This window comes from Brachycentrus maculatus, unplaced genomic scaffold (assembly GCF_059751285.1).
Source record: "Brachycentrus maculatus isolate JH-2025_06_01 unplaced genomic scaffold, ASM5975128v1 h1tg000005l, whole genome shotgun sequence".
NCBI classification, from domain to species: domain Eukaryota; kingdom Metazoa; phylum Arthropoda; class Insecta; order Trichoptera; family Brachycentridae; genus Brachycentrus; species Brachycentrus maculatus.
In genome coordinates, this window is record NW_028280760.1 from 1,158,790 (window position 1) to 1,182,500 (window position 23,711).

The 23,711-nt window shown below is 31.3% G+C and overlaps 1 protein-coding gene across 1 annotated transcript in view; it reads right to left on the reverse strand.

Annotated features, from left to right (window-relative positions):
* LOC148313792 (uncharacterized) overlaps positions 1–23,711 on the reverse strand; it is a 58,488-nt gene that overhangs the window by 27,801 nt on the left and 6,976 nt on the right. The gene's annotated exons all lie outside the window — the stretch shown is intronic.

Sequence of the window (23,711 nt, forward strand, 5' to 3'; positions counted from 1 at the left end):
TGTAAGTTTATTAATTTTTCATCATACACATAATCACAATAATGTCCCCTCACTAAGTATTCTCGTGCCGAGGGCACATTTTTCAATACCAATTTATAAAACCATATGACATACGACATGGCCGAATAATGCGATCTATTCCAGATCTACCCACCTCCATTATCCATTCATAAATAGCTCTTTAATACTGAGTTTCTTTTTAATGACTTTATGGATAATAGAAGCAGGTTGAATTATTTTTTTGCATGGTATCAAAGTTCTTTTGACCAAAAAGGTATGTGTTGTGTGATTTTGTTTGATGTGTTGTGTTTTGGTTTTATGTACGTTACCATAAAGTGTGTTAATTGTGAATTGTGCGTTTTGCTGCGAGGTGCTTTCTTGAGTAATGTGAGAGAAATAAATAATGTATACATTAATTCAATTTCAAAATAGGACGAATAAAGAACTTAATTATAATTATTGACGATGGTGAGAATAATAACATAAATTATCCGATTTTACCGAAATGGTCACTCGTAAATTCGTTCAATAAATCTATCGTTTGGCCACACAGGCTCGGCTTTACACGCATATTTACGAGTGTTATTATGACTTACGGCTATCATTATGATTTGGTGGAATGTTACAAATGTTACACTTGACTAACCTAATGGCTATTGTAACCATCCGACCAGCCAACTTCTGAAGATCTCAATTGGGCCTATTTGTAACTCGCCATTTTTCATGGCTGATCAAAGTAAATCAACCATTTGGCATGTTAACACTCTCGCCTCTACTGCCATTCATCAGGTATATAAATTATAAAGCAAAAAAAAAAATACATTAAATTTTGAAAAAACTTTTGAAGTGAAACTTTTGAAACTTGATTCTAAAATCGATGAATTGGACGAGGATTAAAAGAGAAATTTCAAGGACGAGTCACGTTTATTAGGCACATTTCGTTACGCAAAAGATAAAAAAGATGTAACGTAGAAAAATACCTAAAATACACGAATACTCGTAAGGTTTTGTAGGTAAAATGTTTCAAAATTAATAATGATGGGCAAAGGTGAGTATGAATCCGTGTCTCGTCCTTTGTATTGTCTCTCGTACGAATGCGTAAATGTAAAATAAATTTCAATGCACATATATCTTATTCGAAAAAAAATTAATATCCTAGTCATCATCTGATTTTAAAACGTTTTAACTAGAAATACAATTTAGCAATTATAAAATTACAATACATTTTCAATCTGATCATGATAGTTGTCTATCATGATCAGATTAAATATCTATCTGATCATATCCTTTGCGATAAAAACAAATTTTAGCGACAACGACATTTTGAGTGTGTCCAAATACTAATTCACAAATCTGGGTTTTCTCCACTTTACTTTTATATTTTATATTTAAGGGCTTATGACCTGTCACAACCAGCTTATGACAGGTCATGTAAATACCCAGACTTTCATATTCTTCTTCATTTTTGTTGAAATGTTAAAATGTAAACATTATTTAGCTAAATTTTAAAATAGAAACAGTTTTGCTAATGAACGGGTTAAATTGATGAAGTGTAAAATATAGTCAAATTAAACCAATTTTTATAATTTAATCACACAGGGCGACAGGAGCCTTGGAATACCGAATACATTGACAGTCTATTCATTACGCAGTACTTACAAAATGTATTCCTTTTTCTCAATCGATCGCTAGAGATTTATGCATTGTTTAAATGTTAACAAGTTTTGTTGATGTTTTTTTTAAATATACTTATTGTCCCATATCACGGCATGATGTCTCACGTTTTGAGATTTACCGCAGTCGATTTTGTACATAATTAATTCTTCGAACGTCATTGAACGAACATAAACAAAATACCTAAGAATAATATTTGTTTGTTTTATTTTTACTAAATGTGCAAATAATTTTTTTGCCAAATCGTGATATATACATAATAGCTTTCCATTTAGATTTTTTTTTACATGTGCAAATGTAATAAACCATGAAAGATATGTGAATGTGTGTGTGTGTGTGTGTGTGTGTGTGTGTATATATATATATATATATATATATATATATATATATATATATATATATATATATATATATATATATATATATATATATATATATATATATATATATATATATATATATATATACATATATATAAATATATATATATATATATATATATATATATAATATATATATATATATATATATATATATATATATATATATATATATATATATATATATATATATATATATATATATATACACATATATAACACTTACAGATGTTTTCATCTTCTGGTAAAAATTAAATCTAACGAACAAAAAATATTTAGGGGTATATATAGGTTAATAAATAAAGGGAAGGGGGGGGTTAAGGAAACAGATTTTTTGTAAAAGGAAACATAGATAATAATGGTGACCCTTTTGGTGTTTTATCTGAATCTAATACGATTCAGATAAAACGTCAATTAATAATAAACTGTTTTAAAATACGTCACCATTATTATCTTGTTCCTTAACCCCCCCCCCTTCCTTATATTTATTATCCTATTTATACCCCTAAATATTATTGTTCGTTAGTTTTAATTTTTACCAGAAGATGAAAACATCTGTAAGTTTTCGAAACTAGTCGTATATATAAAAAAAACTCATCAAGTGGTATATTCAAGTGTTTGATTGTAAAAAATAATCAACAAGTAGTCATTCCACAAAGTTAATGCCGAATCAATAAATAATACATATAAATATATTGTGATATTCAAATAATGTTTCTAAGTTATAAAATGAAGATATTACATATTAAGTGCTTCGAATATTGATTAAAACCTTTAACATACCCATCTTTTCGATAGTCTCTTCATAATTCATTAAGTTATGTACGTGAAAAAAAAAAACAGATAAAATTATGTTTCTTGGATCGTTTCAGTAATGTTACCCCGTAAAAATAGGCAACCTTATACAAGGTGTATTTTTCTGTACAATAAATTTTAGAAACGTTTATGGTAATGTGCAATGTTTGTGTATTTATGGTCCAACGAAAGAAGATTCAAGAATAATGGTGGACTGGAGGTTTTAAAGATTTTTATCGCGTAAATGTTTTACTATCTTCAAAAGCCTCTTGAGCCGTAAAGCAGGGATTTGGAATTTAAGTTGTTCGTGTTTAATTTCATCGGTCGTTATTAAACTACCAGATGGAGGACGGGATAAGAATGATAATTGTATGTTTAATGTTAATAAACATGTAATTATACAGTTTATATCGAAAAATTGGACAACGCAAACATGTCGTGATAATGTTAAGTTGAACAAAGTTAATTTATTTTCTTGAATGTTTTTTGCAGATACTTACTTTGTGGCGCATTTTATAAACTTCATAAAATAAAGCTCAAATTTTGAGTGTATCAAAAATTAAGTTTTCTCCACTTATATAGGAGTCCGCCTCCGTAGTGTAATGGTCAGCACGCTCGGCTACCGTTCTGGAGGTCCCGGGTTCGATTCCCAAGGGGGGTAAAATAAATATAAGTGATTTTTTCACTGTAATATTTATTCAATATTATTACCCTGGACTGGTACCTGAAGCGTAGGGCTGATCACCTTTCTTTCATGTGTAAACGATCAAGATAACACTGCGTTTATATGACGCAGTGCCCTAAGCATCATTGGGGTGCGGATAAGGGTTTAAAAAAAAAAAATATATATATAGTACTTATTTTGACATCTCAACAGTATCGGGTTGTGGTCCATTGGTTATTGTCGCGGACTCTTGAGTCAGACGTTTTGGGTTCGAACCCACTCTACTACGATTTGATACCAATTTTTAATAATGACGGCTCATTATTAAAAATTGCAATTTTTAAAGCCTAAGCGGCCTTGGGCTCACAGAAATAGTATGAAATTTGAGTATTTTTGTAAATGATAAAAACACAAATGTACAAAAATAATAAATAAAAAAAAATAGATAATGAAGAATGGAAGTCTGCGTATTTACAGGGCTTATGACGTGTCATATGCTGGTTAAGTGATCACTTTACACGTATCCAACATGCACCATTCATGGTTAGAAAGTCATGATTTTAACAACTACACGACTTAAATTTTCGGAACTCGTAGATATATTGATTAATCTCACGACATAGTACATGTAAGTTCACAACAGTTATCTATGTTGGATTGAGAAAAGCTTTTATTTAGCAGAGACCCTTTTATTTGTACGCAAGATCCGAGTAAGATGGGGTAATTTTACACACTACATGCAAATAAAAGGATGATAATTAACTTTTGAAATATGAGCTAAGCGAATTTTTAGAATATGTAAGTTGCTATGGAAAATTTCCGAATATCAACTCGATGTTATTTTCAGTAAACAATGAATCTTAAGATTCGGATCTCATTTCTAACACTCGGAGCTGGCTATAAATGTCATTACAGTCAATTAAAATCTCATTTCTGTAATGTTTATCGCTGGTCATTATTTAAACCATCAACATTCTTAACCAGCGAGGAATTAAATTAATTTGTGCCTTTTTATAGGACCGCCCAAAATATAGTATGTATATGGAAATGTTATCATGACAGGAATCGCGAAGTGACCTTGAACAAGATTCAGCATTTTTTAAACACCCATTTCGTGGTTTTCAACTGAATAAATATTTTCATCATCATCATCATCAGCCTGTGTCCGTCCACTGTTGAACGTAGGCCTCCCGCATGAGTCTCCATCTTCTTCGATCCTCCGCCTTTCGCATCCAGGTCACTCCCGCTATTCTTCTTATATCGTCAGTCCATCTTGTAGGGGGTCGGCCGATGCTTCGTTTGCCAGTTCTTGGGCGCCATTCCAATACTTTTCTTCCCCATCGACCGTGGTCTCTTCGACAGATAGCCCATTGCCACTTGAGTGTGCCTATTCGTTGGGTAGCATCCACTACTTGAGTTCTTCTGCGTATTTCCTCGTTTCGGATTCTATCTTTTAGCGACACTCCGAGCATGGATCTCTCCATAGCACGCTGGGTGACTTTTATTTTATGAGTAAGACTTGCTGTTAGGTTCCACGTCTCTGCGCCGTAAGTTAATACAGGGAGGATGCATTGGTTAAAAGCCTTAGTTTTTAGACATTGCGGAATTTTCGCTTTAAAAATGTACTTTAGTTTTCCAAATGCTGCCCATCCCAGTTGTATGCGCCTGTCGATTTCTTTTGAGAAGTTATTTCGCCCAAGTTGTATTACTTGTCCCAGATAGGTATAGTCGTTTACAACCTCTATTTGTGTTCCTCCAATGGAAATAGGGTCAAAGGTCTGGGAAATATGACTATTGATCATGGCTTTTGTTTTATCCATGTTCATTTTCAGACCAATTTTATTCGATACTTCATTAAGGTCGTAGAGCATGTCTTGAAGCTTGTCAGGTGATTCGGCTATTAGCACTATGTCATCTGCAAATCGGAGGTGAGAAATGTACTCTCCGTTAATATTTATTCCACGTTTCGTCCAGGACAGCAGTTTAAAGATATCTTCTAGGGCGTTTGTAAAGAGTTTTGGAGATATGACATCTCCTTGTCTAACACCTTTGATTATAGATATATTGTTGGTGCTATCATGGAGCTGGACCATCATTGTTGCAGATTTGTATAGAGATTTTATTATCTCTATATACCGATAATCTATTTTGCAGCGTTGTAGTGAATCTAGTACTGCCCATGTCTCGATTGAGTCAAATGCCTTTTCATAGTCTACAAAGGCAAGGCAGAGTGGCTGATTATATTCTTCGGTTTTCTGTATGATCTGTCTTAGCGTGTGGATATGATCGATAGTACTAAAGCCTTTCCTAAATCCGGCTTGCTCTCGAGGTTGGAATTCGTCAAATCGACCCGTAAGCCTATTTGTTAAAATTCTGGAGAATACTTTATATACATGGGAAAGAAGGGAAATGGGTCGGTAGTTTTTGAGTAGTGATTTATCCCCTTTTTTGTGGAACAATATCACAATACTCGTACTCCATGTCGCCGGGGTTTCTCCATGTTCTATTACCTTGTTGAATAGTTTTTTAAGCTCTTTCAACAGAGGGGTTCCTCCTACTTTCAGAAGCTCAGATGTAATTCCGTCTTCTCCAGGGGCTTTGTTGTTCTTAAGTTGTTTTAGGGCCGATTTAATTTCGAATATACTTATATCTGGGATGTCTTCAGACCAGTGCTTTGTGAGAGTAGCCCTCTTGTCGTCCGCAGCTCTGTCAATAGGACTTGGTATCGTAGATGAATACAATAACCCATAGAAATGTTCTATTTCCTTCAGTATATCATTAAGATTTGTTGTTATCTTCCCATCGTGTGTCTTTAGTTTGGAAAGTTGGGCCTGTCCTATAGAGGTGTGTCTGCTAAATGCATTTGACCCTCGGCCTTGTGCAACAATCTCCATGATATACTGTGTGTTTGAACGACGAATGTCAAATCTCATGGATTTTTTCACTTTTTTGTTCAGGGTATTGTAGTCTTGGATGCTTCTGCTTTTACGACGTTCGTCCATGAGAGCTATCGTTTTGTCTGAGAGTTTTGACCCTTTTTTCTTTTTGCACTGCTTTATGACTTTTTTGGCAGTTTCTTTAATGCTATTAACTAATAAATATTTTACCTTACTTTAAACTTCAGAATTCTTCTTGTGTCCAGTGTTGAAGAAGGGCCTCCCATTTGGACTTCCAGAGTTCTCTGTTGGACGCGACTCTCTTCCAGTGTCATCGGGCCATCTTGGCTGGGGCCGAATTCTACCCACGTTTCTGCGTCCTGTTCTAGGTCTCCAGTTAAGCACCTTTTTCGTCCATCTATCTTCGGACATACGTGCCACATGACCTGCCCAGTTCCACTTTTGTTCCGCGATTCTTTGAGCCACACCTATCTATCTTCAGACATACGTACCACATGACCTGCCCAGTTCCACTTTTGTTCCGCGATTCTTTGAGCCACACCTCGGTCTTTTCTTGGTGCATACTTTTACTTCCATTTTTGGCAATCCAGATCAATAAAACCGTTTCACTCTCAGAATCTTAGTGCATCAGTAAAAATACATATTTCGTAGTCATACAGGAGAAAGTGACGAAGTGCTCTTTTTACAACAACGTGATCGTTGACTATTTGATATCTAACTATCTTAAAATTGCTCAGAAAAAAATCCCAAAGGATTTTAAACTTGGATGTATAATATATTGAGTTGTTAAAAATGACTAACTGCATTGATGTTTATTTTCTTGCCAAGCAAATTGACTTAAATAGCCCTCCTGAAAATTTTACGTTTTGTTAGTTGGTCATTTTCTCCTGTACGACTATGATTTGTAAAATAGAATGCATACGGGTTTAATCTGAGAACATGACTAGCAGTCGGCTTTTCTTGTGGTATTTTTTAAATCATATTAATTATACGAGACGTAAGCGCCGGCATTTATTATTAGTATGGATTTTTATCAATCACATAACGATTCGTGACACATTTGTAGACATTACATTCATGATTGCGTATTCAAGTATTTAAAGAGCAATTGCCATAAATAGAAATAAATGGAAGCAAATTGCTTCCTTGCATCGGAGTTGAGGTAATAACTTATTCAGTGGTCTGGTGTCTGCGATGGCAGAAATCAATCACATCGAATCATTCATGAAATATGTTGTCAAGCATTCAATCATCAAATTGCATCTGGATGCCAATACATCATTTGGCGATACGGAACTGTTTTGTTTTAAACGAATATTGGCGTATAACAATTTGTTTGAAGGTAATTATTTTATTTTGGAAGGGGGGAACATACAATATCGCTTTGAACTATATCAAAACAATTCAAAGAACAATCATTAAAGTCATTAAAAAAAACTTAATAATAATAAAAACCCTTATCCGCACCCCAATGGTGCATAGGGCACTGTGTCATATAAACGCAGTGTTATCTTGATCGTTTACATATGAAGGAAAGGTGATCAGCCCTCCGCTTCAGGTACCAGTCCAGGGTAGTATTGAATAAATATTACAGCGAACAAAATCACTTATATTTATTTTACCCCCCTTGGGAATCGAACCCGGGACATCCAGAACGGTAGCCGAGCGTGCTGACCATTACACTACGGAGGCGGACTAAAAAAAATATTTAACTAAATTATTTTATTCAACATTCCAAGTCCTTAAGGTTGAAACAATTTTCTAAAAACATAAATTATTAATCCATCAAAAGGTAAAAATATTTGAATCTAAAGAAAAGTTCATAAGGTGGGGACTGACCGGAGTCATTTCGTCGTAACGTAACACGTTACGATGCGAGCATTCGTATAGTCAGTACAGCGAGCCGAGCTGCTCGCCGCTCGTTGCGAGTGCTCCATTCGAAGTCGGATGCTCGCCGCGAATGTTACGTTACGACGAAATGTGGAGTTACTCCCCACCTTTAGAGATCCCATAACGATTTTACAATGGCTAAATATAATACTGAACAATCCCAAGAGATCTTCAAATATTTGGGACCCAAATGCACATTTCAATTATCTCCCTACAGATGCAAAAAAATATTAACATTCTAAAAAATATTAATGTGTAGAACAGGACTACTTTTATACTTCGCTGGTTCAATGCCAAAGGGCCACAGCGTAAAAAATAAATTAAACTCTGTATTCCAAAAATGGTATCTAAATCGTAAACAATTTCATATTCGAAAAAGACACTTATGATTCTAGGGGTAGAAATGTCCATTTCTTTAAATGAAATTCTGACGATTTAGATATCATTTTTGGAATAAAGAGTTTTTTTGCGTTGTGGCACTTTGGCATTTAACCTGTGACATGTTAATCGAAAAATAAAATAAAAACACAAACAAAATAAATAATACAAAAAAAAACTATATCATTCATAAGTACATATAAACACTAAACAGTGAGTGTACGTTTCTCTCTAGGCACAAGAGCTTAGTTTCATTTTTGATGAATAACAGCGTTAAAAGTGGTTTCTTTCCCAAAAAAGTTTGAGAACCGCCAGTATAGAGAATATCACTACAACCCTTAAAAAGGGATATGAAAATAAGATTTCTGTTTTTTTTTAATTGATTAACCTTCAACTGGTATCAAATGACATAATTTTAAATGGTTATAGTTTACAAAGGTTAACAGTAAGTATAAATCATCACCATACATATTTAATGAACACGTAGAAGTGTAGTTAGCCATAATTAATTATCGATATAAATTAGCCAGCGTTCAAGGTGCGCTCGTGTAGAACAGGACTACTGAACGTCCACTGAGCACTGAGAGGGCTTGGGCTGGAGGGCGCCAGACAAGGTCACATGATGGAAACCAATAAATATTTGTCATTCTTGACAAGTTTATTTTCTGCATGCTCTCCTGATAACAAAGGTACCGACTTTACCGCTTTTCTTGACCAGAAAATCGAAACTAGCGCAAACATACAATAAATAGTACTACGTTTATATATACATGTACATATACATACATATACTTATGCAACATTTTGAGTGTGTCCAAATACTTTTTCACAAATCAAGATTATTCCCAATTATAATGCAGATTTGTGGACACACTCAATATATTGTAAATAAATTAACTGCTCAAATTATAAGATAAAAATAATAAAATGAAAATTATATTTTCTGGCCTTTCTCATGTATGTGATTTTAGGACTTCACATACAATTAAAAGTGTTTCTGCTTAATAAAAAGCTTCTTTCATCTCACAATAGATGTCTCTAGTAAGTTTTAATGATTCAACCAAAATGTTTCGAAATTGGATCATATACATATATATTATACAGAACTTCCAAGAATTTGAGTAGTGAGACTGTCAATCATGGGTAGAATTGGTGAATGTTACGCGTGTATGTATATATATATATATATATATATATATATATATATATATATATATATATATATATATATATATATATATATATATATATATTTATATATGTATATATATATATATATATATATATATATATATATATATATATATATATATATATATATATGTATATATATATATATATATATATATATATATATATATATATATATATATAAATATAAATATATATATATATATATATATATATATATATATATATATATATATATATATATATATATATATATATATATATATATATATATATATATATATAGCATACATATATTCTTCAAAGCTCTGGAGCAGCGCAATACGATCCGTGATAGGCTGGTGAAGTGATCACTTAACATTCACCAATTCTATCATAAATGGTTGTCGTGAACTCAATCATGGAACGTCATGTCAATCATGGGTAGAAATGCGAATGTTGCACTTGAGTAAAGTGATCACCTAACCAGCCTATGACGTAAGCCCTGTTAATAGCTAGACATCGATTTACTTCATCTATGTTGAGATAAAAAAAAATCAGTGGAGAAACGAGGATAAAATGGGAATTAATGATTATTAAATGATCAAAGTTTTATTTATTATTATTTATTATATGCAAAAAACTTTGAAATGAAAAACACTTATAAATCTGTAGAAATCGCTCCATATTTAATTTATTTCGACAACATAATTTCAAAATAATACCTAAATAATTCATATAATTAAATTGTCGTTTTAACATACGTCCTGGTAAATGAAAAAAAGCCCATATTTCATTTCACATCCTAAATTATACTTCTACATTTAATTTAATCTCCCACTAAATAGGGGAAGCTGAATTATTAAAGTCAGATTGAAATAAATTAGCTTTTATGTGCCAAAACCTCCACCCCGGTGCTTAAATTGCGCGAACGTAATTTTGAAATTTTCGTCGAAAAACTAGTAAAAATTGTAACGGAAACCCAACGTACCTACGTCATATATGGCTCTCGTGAACCACGTGAAGACCAGATATTATTAATATATTATTAGATTAAAACTAATATTTTTAGCTTTTCCACTTTATTTTTATTTGACCAGCGACCGGGTTTCGTCGTTACCGACATCATCAGACTGGTGGGAGGCTATATATTGTTATGTTATATATAAAACAAGGCAGGAGTTGATAACCATGATTTGATATATTATATTTGACCAGCGACCGGGTTTCGTCGTTACCGACATCATCAGACTGGTGGGAGGCTATACAAATTGTTATGTTATATATATAAAACAAGGCAGGAGTTGATAACCATGATTTGATATATTATGTATATAAAACATAACAATTTGTATAGCCTCCCACCAGTCTAATGATGTCAGTTACGACGAAACCCGGTCGATGGTCAAATAAAAATAAAGTGGAAAAGCTAAAAATATTGGTTTTATTATTATTATAACCCTTATCCGCACCCAATGGTGCATAGGGCACTGCATCGAATTGACGCAGTGTTATCTTGATCATTTTTTACATGAAGGCAAGGTGATCACTCTTGCGCTTCAGGAACCAGTCCAGGGTAGTATTAAATAAATATTACAGGGTAAAATCACTAATATTTATTTTCAACCCCCCTGGGAATCGAACCCGGGACCTCCAGCACGATAGCTAAACACGCTGACCATTACACCACGGAGGCGGACATATTGGTTTTAATCTAATGAAATATTAAAATGCACTTCCATCACGTGTCAGTGGATAATATAAATCTACCAGATATTATATTGTCCAGCATTTTTTGATCACTATATAGAGAGCTACACTAAACAAGTGATGGGAGTGTATGAAACACATTCATGGATAATTTGAAACGGAGTGCAAAAGATCATATAAAAATATGCATTTTTTATTGATTGCTTAGCAAAAACTGGATGATTTTTTTAAATAGAATTTTATATGTATGTTCATTTGTAAATGTTTTCTCATTCATGTACTAATATTTTGTACTAATCTGTATGTTTCTGTGGTTAACTATAATTGGCTTGTTTTATGTATATTAATGTTTTGTTTTACATATCGCTCACTCCTTTCAAGAACGTCATAGATCAAAATTCGTAAATTTTCAGTTGTGCATGTTTTCGGAATGCCCAGAAAATGAACTATATTCCAGTAAAAGAGGCATATTTTTAACTTAATATTTACCCGCTACAGGGTAGAAAATGTTGCTTTTGCATTTTTAGGAAAGGTGTTGTATAATTATTTCTTTAAATAAACTAAATATTTTTCAAATGGAGAAAAAGTCTTCAGGTTTTACTTAAAAAGATCTGTTGCAGAGGAAAAAGTTCAATAAGTGGCTTGATATTTATTTTTAATACATTGTGTTATATTTTTAAACCTGAAAAATCAAGTTTTTTTATTTATGACGTTCTTGAAAGGAGTGAGCGATATGTTACTGTTGTTAACCCAAATAAAAACAACAACAAAAAAAACATTTAAAAAAATGAAAACAATCAATAAAAATAAAATGAAATAAAGCCACCAGTTAGGAATTATAGCATTAATTCTTTGGTCGCCTAATTTATGACTTCATTAGCAAATTTCAATACGCAAACAGTTCGAAGTATTCGCCTCATTAGCGAGCTCAAATTACCATAATAAGTAATATCTCATCTCGCTTATCTTGACACGCAACATATTGTATTAATACCACACATTAATCAGCTTCTGCTACCTTTATTCATGGCTCCACTGATGTTTACCGTCAATTATTAGCGAGCAACCAGATATTACGTATACGCGACTACCTTCTGGCGCATCTACTCTTATACCATGTAGCGTACAGCGACAGTACTACATATCGCTCACTCCTTTCAAGAACGTCATAAATCAAAATACTTGATTTTTCAGGAGAACGTTTTTAAAGTTTAAGAATATAATACAATGTATTAAAAATAAGTATCAAGCCACTTATTGAACTTTTTACTGCGCAGCAGATCTTTTTAGGTAAAACCTGGAGGTTTTTTCTCCATTTGAAAAATACTTAGTATATTTAAAAAAATAATTAAACAATACCTTTTCTTCAAAATGCAAAAACAACATTTTCTGCCCTGTAGCGGGTAAATATTAAGTTAAAAATATGCCGCTTTTGCTGGTATAAAGTAAATTTTCTGGGTATTCCGAAAACATGCACAACTCAAAATTCACAATTTTTGATTTATGACGTTCTTGAAAGGAGTGAGCGATATATGGTACGTTTCTGTATTTATATGCGATATTTTAGTCAATTTTAACCGAGTGAGATTGAAGGTAAGTGTTAACAGTACTTACTAATAAAATTGAACAAGTAAAAAGCTCGACCGCCATCTATGAGCACGGTGTAGAATATATGTATCAATTAATTGATTCGGCAGCCACTACGTAGTCTTTAGGCAAAATAAAAGAATAGGTAAGGACATTAAAAGGACCTGATCAAGACGTGAAAATTCTAAAAAGTTTTTATTTTAAAAAAATCTTCATTTTTTTTGTGTGTATGTTAAAATAGGTAAAAATAATATAAAACATGTGTAAAAAGAACTCCAACGACATGACACATAAGGTGGCTCTGCAAAAAAGTTCATTATGTTCATGGGTTTTTAAATTAATGTATATATGTATTTGTATGGATGTATATATAAAGTTAACAAATAAATGATTTGAAAAAAAACTTTGTGGAAATATCTAACAACTATCTTACCATTATACCGCTTCTCAGCAGGGGAAGGCAGAAAGAATAGAATACCACATTAATCTGTTTTTTTACCTACAAATTTATATGCCTATAAATATAATTTTTTATTTATAAATTTGTTATACTATTCTTTCTACATTCATTCGATTCACGTGCCCAAACCAACTCAACAAAGCTAAATATCCATATTTAATTTGATTTTTTATAAAACAAGTACAGTTAACACCCCTATAATGTTGAGATAGGTACCGCGTTTATCAATGGGAACGTTGTAGGGGGTTAATATTTTTAAATTGTATTTAAATTTTAAATGACTCATTTCAGTCTTTTCCGATGGTTGAATAGTAAAAACACAATTTAAAAAAAATACCACTTATAACATTCCCTCTGATAATGCGGTACTTATCTCAACGTTATAGGAGGTTTTGCTGTAAATAATTGAAATAAGCTTCAAATTATTATTTTTAAATCTGTCCTCATCAGTCGAAGTGACAAATCGAGGATCGAGCGAAGGCGTCCTAATAATTCTGGAACGCTGAAAAAACTAGATATCTTTTGATATGTTTGCAGATCTCGGCGGTCCTGTCATAATGTGTATTTGTCAGACTTCGGTTTGAGTGGAACAGAGCGCGACACGAACTTGGAACCGAACCAAGAACCATCTGTTACAGGACACCTGATGGACAACGTCATGACCACTGAACAAAAGTCGAAATTTCAAAGCCGAATAGTGACAATCAAGATGATTTCCTAGTTGTATTAAAATATGGCATTAAACATTTATATATTTTTTGAATTAATATCTGAACATATGATAGATTAAGAAGAATATGGAAGTATGGGTATTTAAAGGGCTAATAATCTGTAAAAGGCTGATTTAAGTGATCACTTTAACAATCATATTGCTGGAAAGAAGAGCGTTGAGCTCTTCAGTTGTCAGCTCTTCTTGCTGTTCTTCAATAAGCTCCTCCACATCAGTACAGTTCATAAAAGTTCATTGGCTACGTCCGATCTTGGATAGTTACAGTGGCAAGATGAAATACGATGCAGTCAGTTATGTGAAGCGAGGTTCGTTGTGTGAGTCACGTAATGGACGGACAAAAATCTCGCTGTGCGCAGCGTTCGTTATGCGAGGCATCATTGTATTTTAATGTACTTACAAACAATACAAAAAAAGATTAAAAAAAATAATAAATTATAGCTTATCTCTCAGTACGTCATGGTAAACCTATTAGCGGCAGCCCTTTGTTTGCCTTTTTAAATTGTCAGCATGATTTAATTTATAATGCTTATTTATTTATTTGCAAACTACTTTATGAAAGAACTGTGAATATTCAGGAATAAATATATAATAAATTAAACTTGTTTGTATGGCGAGGATTTTGACAATACTTTTAAGTCACGATATTACACTATACAAGTGTTCAAAGTTTGGCGACGGTCCCAAGAAATCTTAGCATATTGTGATGCCATGATCACTGGTGTCATTTTATTCGCACTTAATACCAAGCTATGGGCGCTCGAGACAAGGAAGTTTTGTACATAATGACAACACACGAGCACGTAAGTAAGAAACAGACTTAACACAAAGAACAATATCATTTGAATATGTACCTCCCACGGCTTTGTTATCTTTACATTATGTGTCCTCTAAATATGACGTTATTATATAGGTATTTTACACATATGTATATGAAGAAGGAGCTAAGTAGAAGGTAGAGTGTGTATCCATACAATGTAACCACGATGTAATGCCACTATCAACTTTTACACATTCATTAATTGATTCGGCAGTCACTCTTTCAATGTTTCTATTTTTAATTTAAGTTTTGCTTGGTAAATACCACTATTTCTTAAAATCTATTAAGACACGTGTTTCAAGAGTGATATTTACAAAGTAAAACTTTTTATTATTAAATTTTGTATTTAATTTGACAAACACCTTTGAAAATGATGCGGAATGCATTAAAACACGTATAACAGTATGGGTACCAAGTAAAACTTAAATTTCAAAATGGATAGATTTTACCACAAAGTGACTGCCGAATCAATTAATGAAACTAAAAAGTTTTTTTCATTAGTTATAGTAGGTACCATTTTTTTGTGATGTACATATGTTAATATTTTAATGTCATTATAAATGGAAAAAAAAATTCAATACGTAAGTATTTTGATTGGCGAAATAATAAATTAGAAATCAATAAATTAAACAATCAAAAGTTGTAAGTTATAAGTTGAAATCAACTTTTTAGGTATCTCAACTTGATATGAAACGTCTTTCGTTCCTCTTTATATGAAAGAAGATGGAAGTCTGAGCATCCCTGGGCTTTGGCTGGCTTAAGCGATCACTTTATACACTTGTGTAACGTTTACCATACTGCCCAGTATTGAACATCTAGATCGCATTAATTTTTGAAATCTGTACACATATGTGCAATGGTTTCAGAACCTTTCACATGTCGGTACGATTTGTATGATGTTTGAAAATATTACGTAGCGTAGAGTGTAGCGCCAACACAATAGATGTTTATTATCAAGTTGAGACACCTACTCTTATAATATTGATATCTCATCCGTAGGGTGAATAATCCAGTGTCTGATATAATAAATAATAAAAACATAGTATTGTTGAAATATATTTTTTAATAAATACTAATTTTGATGTGGATCAAAATAAAAAGGTAAGAATCTACAAGTAAAGAGTATTGCAAAGTACTCATAAAAAACGGAAAAATAATTTGTTTGAAGTTTCGGAACCATTTTAGAACTTCCAAGGGCTCTTCCGTTCTCCAATATAGGATATCCCGTTATTAGGGGAAGGATATCCTTATATTGCGATCTTGTTAGTATCAGAATAGCCCTTAATGGCCCAATAACAAGCCAAAGGGCCGCCATTCCATGTAGTAGAGTGAAGTCCCCCGAGGCTGGACGGCTCCTAACGCCGGACACAAATGTACATACATACTTATATATATGTATGAAAATTGGAGCATAAAAACTTCGCAGTAATTAAAACAAAGAACAAGTAAAAGTAAACACCTATTTAGTTTGCAACATTTTGAGTGTGTCCAAATCAGGGTTGCCAATCTGTGGGGAAATCCCCAAACTACGGGGTATCTCAACTCGATTGGGGAATTTGTGGGGATTGGCACTATGTGGGGAAAATGCGGGAATTTTGATATTTTACCATTAATTTATTTAATAATGTTTTGAAAGTATAATTTTTTTGTGTTCTTCTTTTAGTATTAGTTTTTATGTGTTCTACATAATTATTTACATTTTCATTTTTTGAACTCTGTTTATGCTGCAAAATAATAAATAAAGGGTGTATTTATATATATATATATATATATATATATATATATATATATATATATATATATATATATATATATATATATATATATATATATATATATATATATATATATATATATATATATATATGTATATATATAATATAATATATATATATATATATATATATATATATATATATATATATATATATATATATATATATATATATATATATATATATATATATATATATATATATATATATATATATATATATATATATATATATATATATATATATATATATATATATATATATATATATATATATATATATATATATATATATATACATATATTCCAATTAAGGGTTCGGTGAACGCGCATATGGAACAGGTGGCGTTCGGTGCCTCCAACACGGTTAAGAACCACTGTTTTAGAACATGACGATAATTCCCGATAAAACATGATAAACGCCAATAAAAAACTAACAAACTTAATAATTATCATGCCGCTTCGCCGCAGGGGTAGGCAGAGAGGATAAAACGCCAAACCAATCTGTCGTTCTTCGCCTCTTCTACGAGTTTATTCATGCATCTCCTCATACATACCCGCCGATTATTCTCATTCCTGACCTGAACACGCCCAAGTACTTAAAACATTTGATCATCCCAAGTTTTCCTCGGACTTCGTTTGCTTCTATTATCAACCACATTCGCCTAATAAATCTGTACTTTCTCTACTCATTTAATTTCATAGACGCTCGACTGCGAAACTGGCGTTGCGGGTTTGATTCCCGCCAATTGCAAAATGAATTTTAATTCTGCCAGCAGACAAGCCTCTGAAACGCTTTGCGGGTTATTCCTTTAAAAAAGGAGAAGGAAGTCATAGGAAGTATGATAGAGAATAGGAAAGGAGTTGAAGGGGAGAGAAAGAGAGAGTAAAAAGGGAAAGAAAGTAATGTTTCAGACGTTTCTGAAAACATTTCCAGGTAGATAAATGGATAATTTATGCCATGTCATGATATTATGGTTTAAATATGTAAATTGTAAGTTAAATATTATGTAGGTATGTTCAAACGAATATTTTCAGTAATGACTCGTTACTACGTCCGCGTATGGTAATTTTAAAAGAAATAAATATGATAAAATTGACGTTCTTGTTTACGTAACAAAGTATCCAATTTCTAAAGTAGAAAATTATGTATATACTTATACTCGTACAATACCTTGTTCGTAATAATTATCGTGTATAATAATAACATCAAACGCGCACCTATTGTATTTACATGTATAATCTAAAGAATTTTGTCATTATTTTCCCAATTTAATGTGGAATACGAATAATAGGAACAATTAATAATCCCGCGTGAGCAAATAATACTGACAAAATCTTTTGAATCGATACAACTTCTATGAATGCCGATGTTAATTTAAATTTACAGTCGGGTGTGTCTAAAAGGAATGTTAAGGGTGTACTCTCAAATATATATAACGTGGTAATATTTTTCTTCGTAAATTGGGTGTAAGTAATATGTAAAGCGGGTGTATAATAATAAAATAAATAATGTGTTGCTTTGTAATTAAAGTTTATAATTAAAGTTTATTCTTAATTTATCTTTTTAATATTTTTTTATCTGATTCTGACAGTTCAGAATATTATATTTTTTCTATCTGATGTCTTTTGTTTTATTCAGTGCGACGCATGCGACATCTGGTGGTAGAACTGTTTTATGTAGGTACTATTTGTAAGTACTTAATAAAATGTAAAGGTAGGTACCTAGGTATTTTATTACATATATAAAGTCAGTACGCGACCGGCTGCGGGGGAAACCACACGTGTTCTCCACGCACATTTTTTTAACAATATATTTTGGAATTTGGCGAATAAATATGTTTTATCATTTAACTCCTTACATTTCAATAACTCTTTTCTTCTCAAAACCATGAATTTATTTCGAAGGAAAACTTTTTTCTAATAAAAAATGGTATTTTAAGGCCGAAATCACGAACGTTGATGTTCATAACGCAGACGACCACGCGAGAGGTCGGATGTGTTTTCGCGCACGATTTTTTGTTGTTGTTGTATAGGAATTTGACTTTTTTTTAGAATATGTACATATACGTATCTTGAAAAAATATTTTTATAATAATTTATTTAACTCCTTTCTTTTTTATTTCTCTTTTCTTTTCAAACTTACCTCTTTCTTTTTTTTTACATTTCTATTTTCTTATATTTATTTCTAAAATCATATATTTATTTCTAAGAAAAACTTATTTTTTAAATACAAAAACGGTATTTTAAGAAAAAAAAATCAATTACATCAAATGTGACCAGGATTTGAAGAAAGTTAAGTTTTTATTTATCGCAAATTGGGTCTTATGCCCAGCCTATGACTGGTCGTAAGCCTGTAAATACCGAGACTTATATATTATTCCTCATCCGTGTTGAGATGTCAATTGTTTCATCCTCGAAATTTTTATTAAAAAAATCAGTCAATTCATGGCACGAGTTCGATGCGAGGCCCACAAAATTCAATGACATTATTACAAATGCATAATGTCCTTATGCTTATGCGCTTTGTGATTACGTCTACATGGTTGTAAACATAATATAATACGTACTTTATTACCCTAGGCCAGGGGTCGACAACCTCTTGGACCAAAAGAGCCAAACGTGAGTAGCAAAATGGTTTGGAAATTTTTGAGGAGACAATTTTCAATTTAAAATAATTGAATTGAATTAATTGAATGTTTTAACGCACCCACAAGTATATTTTGTATATTAAAAGCATTATTTACTATGTGTATTACCACTTTAATAAACACTAATTCGTGATTATCGATTTTGGAATAATCATTCCATCATCAGACAAATAAAATTATTTCGGTCTAACATTTGTTCATATTTTATTTATTTTTTTAACGTACTTTTTAAACGTACGTTAATAAAATATTGAAGTATTTTTTTAAGTAAGATATTTTTACAGAATTATACATCTATCATAGATGTATAAATTAGCGCAAAAAATATTTTGATAACGTCCATTTCTATTTAACCCTTAATAACAAAACATTCGTCTGGCGGACTACGCAATTAAAAACGTGAAACTTAATCAAAAGTATTTATTAAAAATAGGAACCGGTTACATGGCACTTAAGTTTGGTTTATTAGGAATGAATGTAAGAGACATTTAACAATAAATCACTATTCCGCACAGCTACCACATATGTCAATATTGTGCCATCCACACATGGCATTGTATCTACAAATATAGTTGAGTTATCAAGGGTTAAAAAAAAACAGTTATTTAGTACCTTCGAGTATGAGAATGATTGTCTTTAGTATAAATACTTTGCTATCAAACGAGCCTTTTATTGGTATATTGAACATGAAAATGGTTTGAAACTAGTGTGGTTTTTCAAAGAATGTTTTCTATTCAATATTTACATTTTTAACAAGAATAAGATTTTATGAAGGTCCATATTGCCCAATCCGTGCTAAAATAACGTAATTACACTTTTTTATAAGAACAATTTAAATTTGTCAAAATGTGCGGTAAGACTATTTACACTGAGAGAGACATCGACGGAATTGATTTTGTGGTAAAATGCTTCGAGATGGAGCAAGTGTCATTGAAGAATTGAGTAAAATGGCGCCATTTCTGTTGCTACAACGTCTTAACGGCATCTCCTGTAATATTTCTAAAAATGTAATTATGCCATTGTTGCATCAAATGAGCGATATGTGCTTAAACGATACCATCACTCCTTACAAACCTAACTAAAAATTAATAGACAAAGAATAATTTTTTTTAAATCTGTAAAAAATGTAATTTTGAATTTGACAAAGAAAGAGTTACAAAAATTTCTTAAACAGTCACATATGGCCCGCGAGCCACACGTTGCTGATCCCTGTCCGAGGCAGATCACCGTGTTTTTTTAAATAACTGAATTATGTAAATTATAAATAAATAAGGCTTTGTATCGTGGTATTATGCAGGTCCAACGTTGTAGAAATGTATTTTATTAGCGAGCTTGGAAATTCGATAAATTATTCTAGGACATTTGCTTTCAGAATGCATAATCCTTATAAACAGAGTTGTGTTACGGCTCCGTTCCAATTCGAACGACTCCGATAGAATTCGTTAAAAATTATCTAATACGCGTATCCACAACTGCTTTTAAAATTTGATATAATATTATCTTTTGACATCTCAATATAGATGAAGAAGAATATGAAAGTCAAATTCTTGAAACATTTACATATATTGTTTAAATTAATAACATATTACTTGAATTCACTAGAATTTCACTAGAGACATCCAGTGAAAGTATTTGGAAACACTCGAAAAATTGTAAATAAATTAACTGGTTAAATTATAAGCTAAAATAAAATGGATGTTTTCTAGCGTTTGTCATGTGTGTGATTATAATCCAGAATTCGGACCTCACTTACAAATGAGTTTCTGCTCAATAAAATGCTTATTTTATCTCACGATAGATGTCTCTAGTGAAATTCTAGTGATTTCAATCAATATGTTTCGAATTTGATAAAAAAAAATATATATATATATATATATATATATATATATATATATATATATATATATATATATATATATATATATATATATATATATATATATATATATATATATATATATATATATATATATATATGTATATAAATATATATAAATAAATATATATATATATATATATATATATATATATAATAAAACCCTTATCCGCACCCCAATGGTGCATAGGGCACTGTGTCATATTAACGCAGTGTTATCTTGATCGTTTACACATGAAGGAAAGGTGATCAGCCCTCCGCTTCAGGTACCAGTCCATGGTAATATTGAATAAATATTACAGTGAAAAAATCACTTATATTTATTTTAACCCCCTTGGGAATCGAACCCGGGACCTCCAGAACGGTAGCCGAGCGTGCTGACCATTACACTACGGAGGCAGACAAAAATATATATATATATATATATATATATATATATATATATATTTATATATATATATATATATGTAAATATATATATATATATATATATATATATATATATATATATATATATATATATATATATATATATATATATATATATATATATATATATATTTATATATATATATATATATATATATATATATATATATATATATATATATATATTTATATATATATATATATATATATATATATATATATATATATATATATATATATATATATATATATATATATATATATATATATATTTATATATATATATATATATATATATATATATATATATATATATATATATATATATATATATATATATATATATATATATATATATATATATATATATATATATATACATATATATACATATGTTACACGTGTGTAAAGTGATTACTTAAACCAACCTATGACGGTCGTCAGCCCCGTAAATGCCCAGACTTCCATATTTTTATTCATCTTTGATGAGATGTCAAAAAACAATATGAAAATGATTCACTATTTCTGTATTCCACAAGTAGGATCCAACTGTTGATTCGAATTAATGCTTTTAAAAACATTTCTGACAGCATAGGAGACTTCTCGCTAGACTTCATATTTTTAATTACCCAGTTTTTATCAAGTTTTTTTAGACAGTGAAACTGCTTCGTGAATAGTACTTATGACTGAATTTAAAACACATTACTTTTCGTCGTTCATTATTTTTTGCAAATCGTTTTTTGTAATTACTATGATAATATTTTTCATTCTTCTATGCGTCACATTTTAAATTTAACTTTTTTGAAGTAAATGCATTCGGTAATAAAAGCTAAGGAATACCGAGGAAAACTTGGCATGATCAAATATTTTAAATACTTGAAAGTAGTCAGGTCAGGAGTCAGGAGTAATAATCGTCTGGTTTGTATGAGGAGATGCATGAATGTGAAAGAGGCGAAGATTGATTGCAAAGACAGAATGGTGTGGCGTTGACATGCGGATAGGAATTCAATACATTTGAAGCATGTTTGAATGTGGCGCCATCATTTGAGAAATTTGTGAAAAATATATAGTTACATAAGTGAGATTCATTTCGAATTACTTCACATACATTTTTTAGGATTGAGAGCCTGAAATAAGATTAATTTAATAGGCACTCCTTTTTGACCAGTTGGTGATCGGTGACCGGAGTTTTTTTGTATTATTTTTTGACATCTCATCAAAGATGAAGATGAATATGGAAGTCTGGGCATTTACGGGGCTGACGACCGTCATCGGCTGGTTTAAGTGATCACTTTACACACGTGTAACATTCACCAATTCTACCCATTATTGACAACCACTCTACTCAAATTCTTGGAAGTTCTTTATACATGAACCAATTTAGAAACCTTGTTCTTGAATCACTAGAACTTCACTAGAGACATCTATTGGTGAGATGTAACGAAGCTTTTTATTAAGCAGAAACTCTTATATTAGTATGTGAGGTCCGAATCCTGGATTATAATCACACACATGAGAAACGCCAGAAAATACCATTTTCATTTTTATTATTTAAGCTTATAATTTGACCAGTGTTTTTTTTATACAACATTTTGAGTGTGTCCAAATACTTGTTCACAAAATCTGGATTATCTCCAATTACAGGAGTTATTTTCATATTATTTTTTGACATCTCATCAAAGATGAAGAAGAATATGGAAGTCTGGGCATTTAAGTCTGGGAGTTTTTTTGTGTGTATATTAGGTTAAAATAGATAAAAAACAATAAAAAACGTATGTAAAAAGAACTCCACCGACAAGACACTGAAGGTGGCTTGGTGGGTCTCTGCA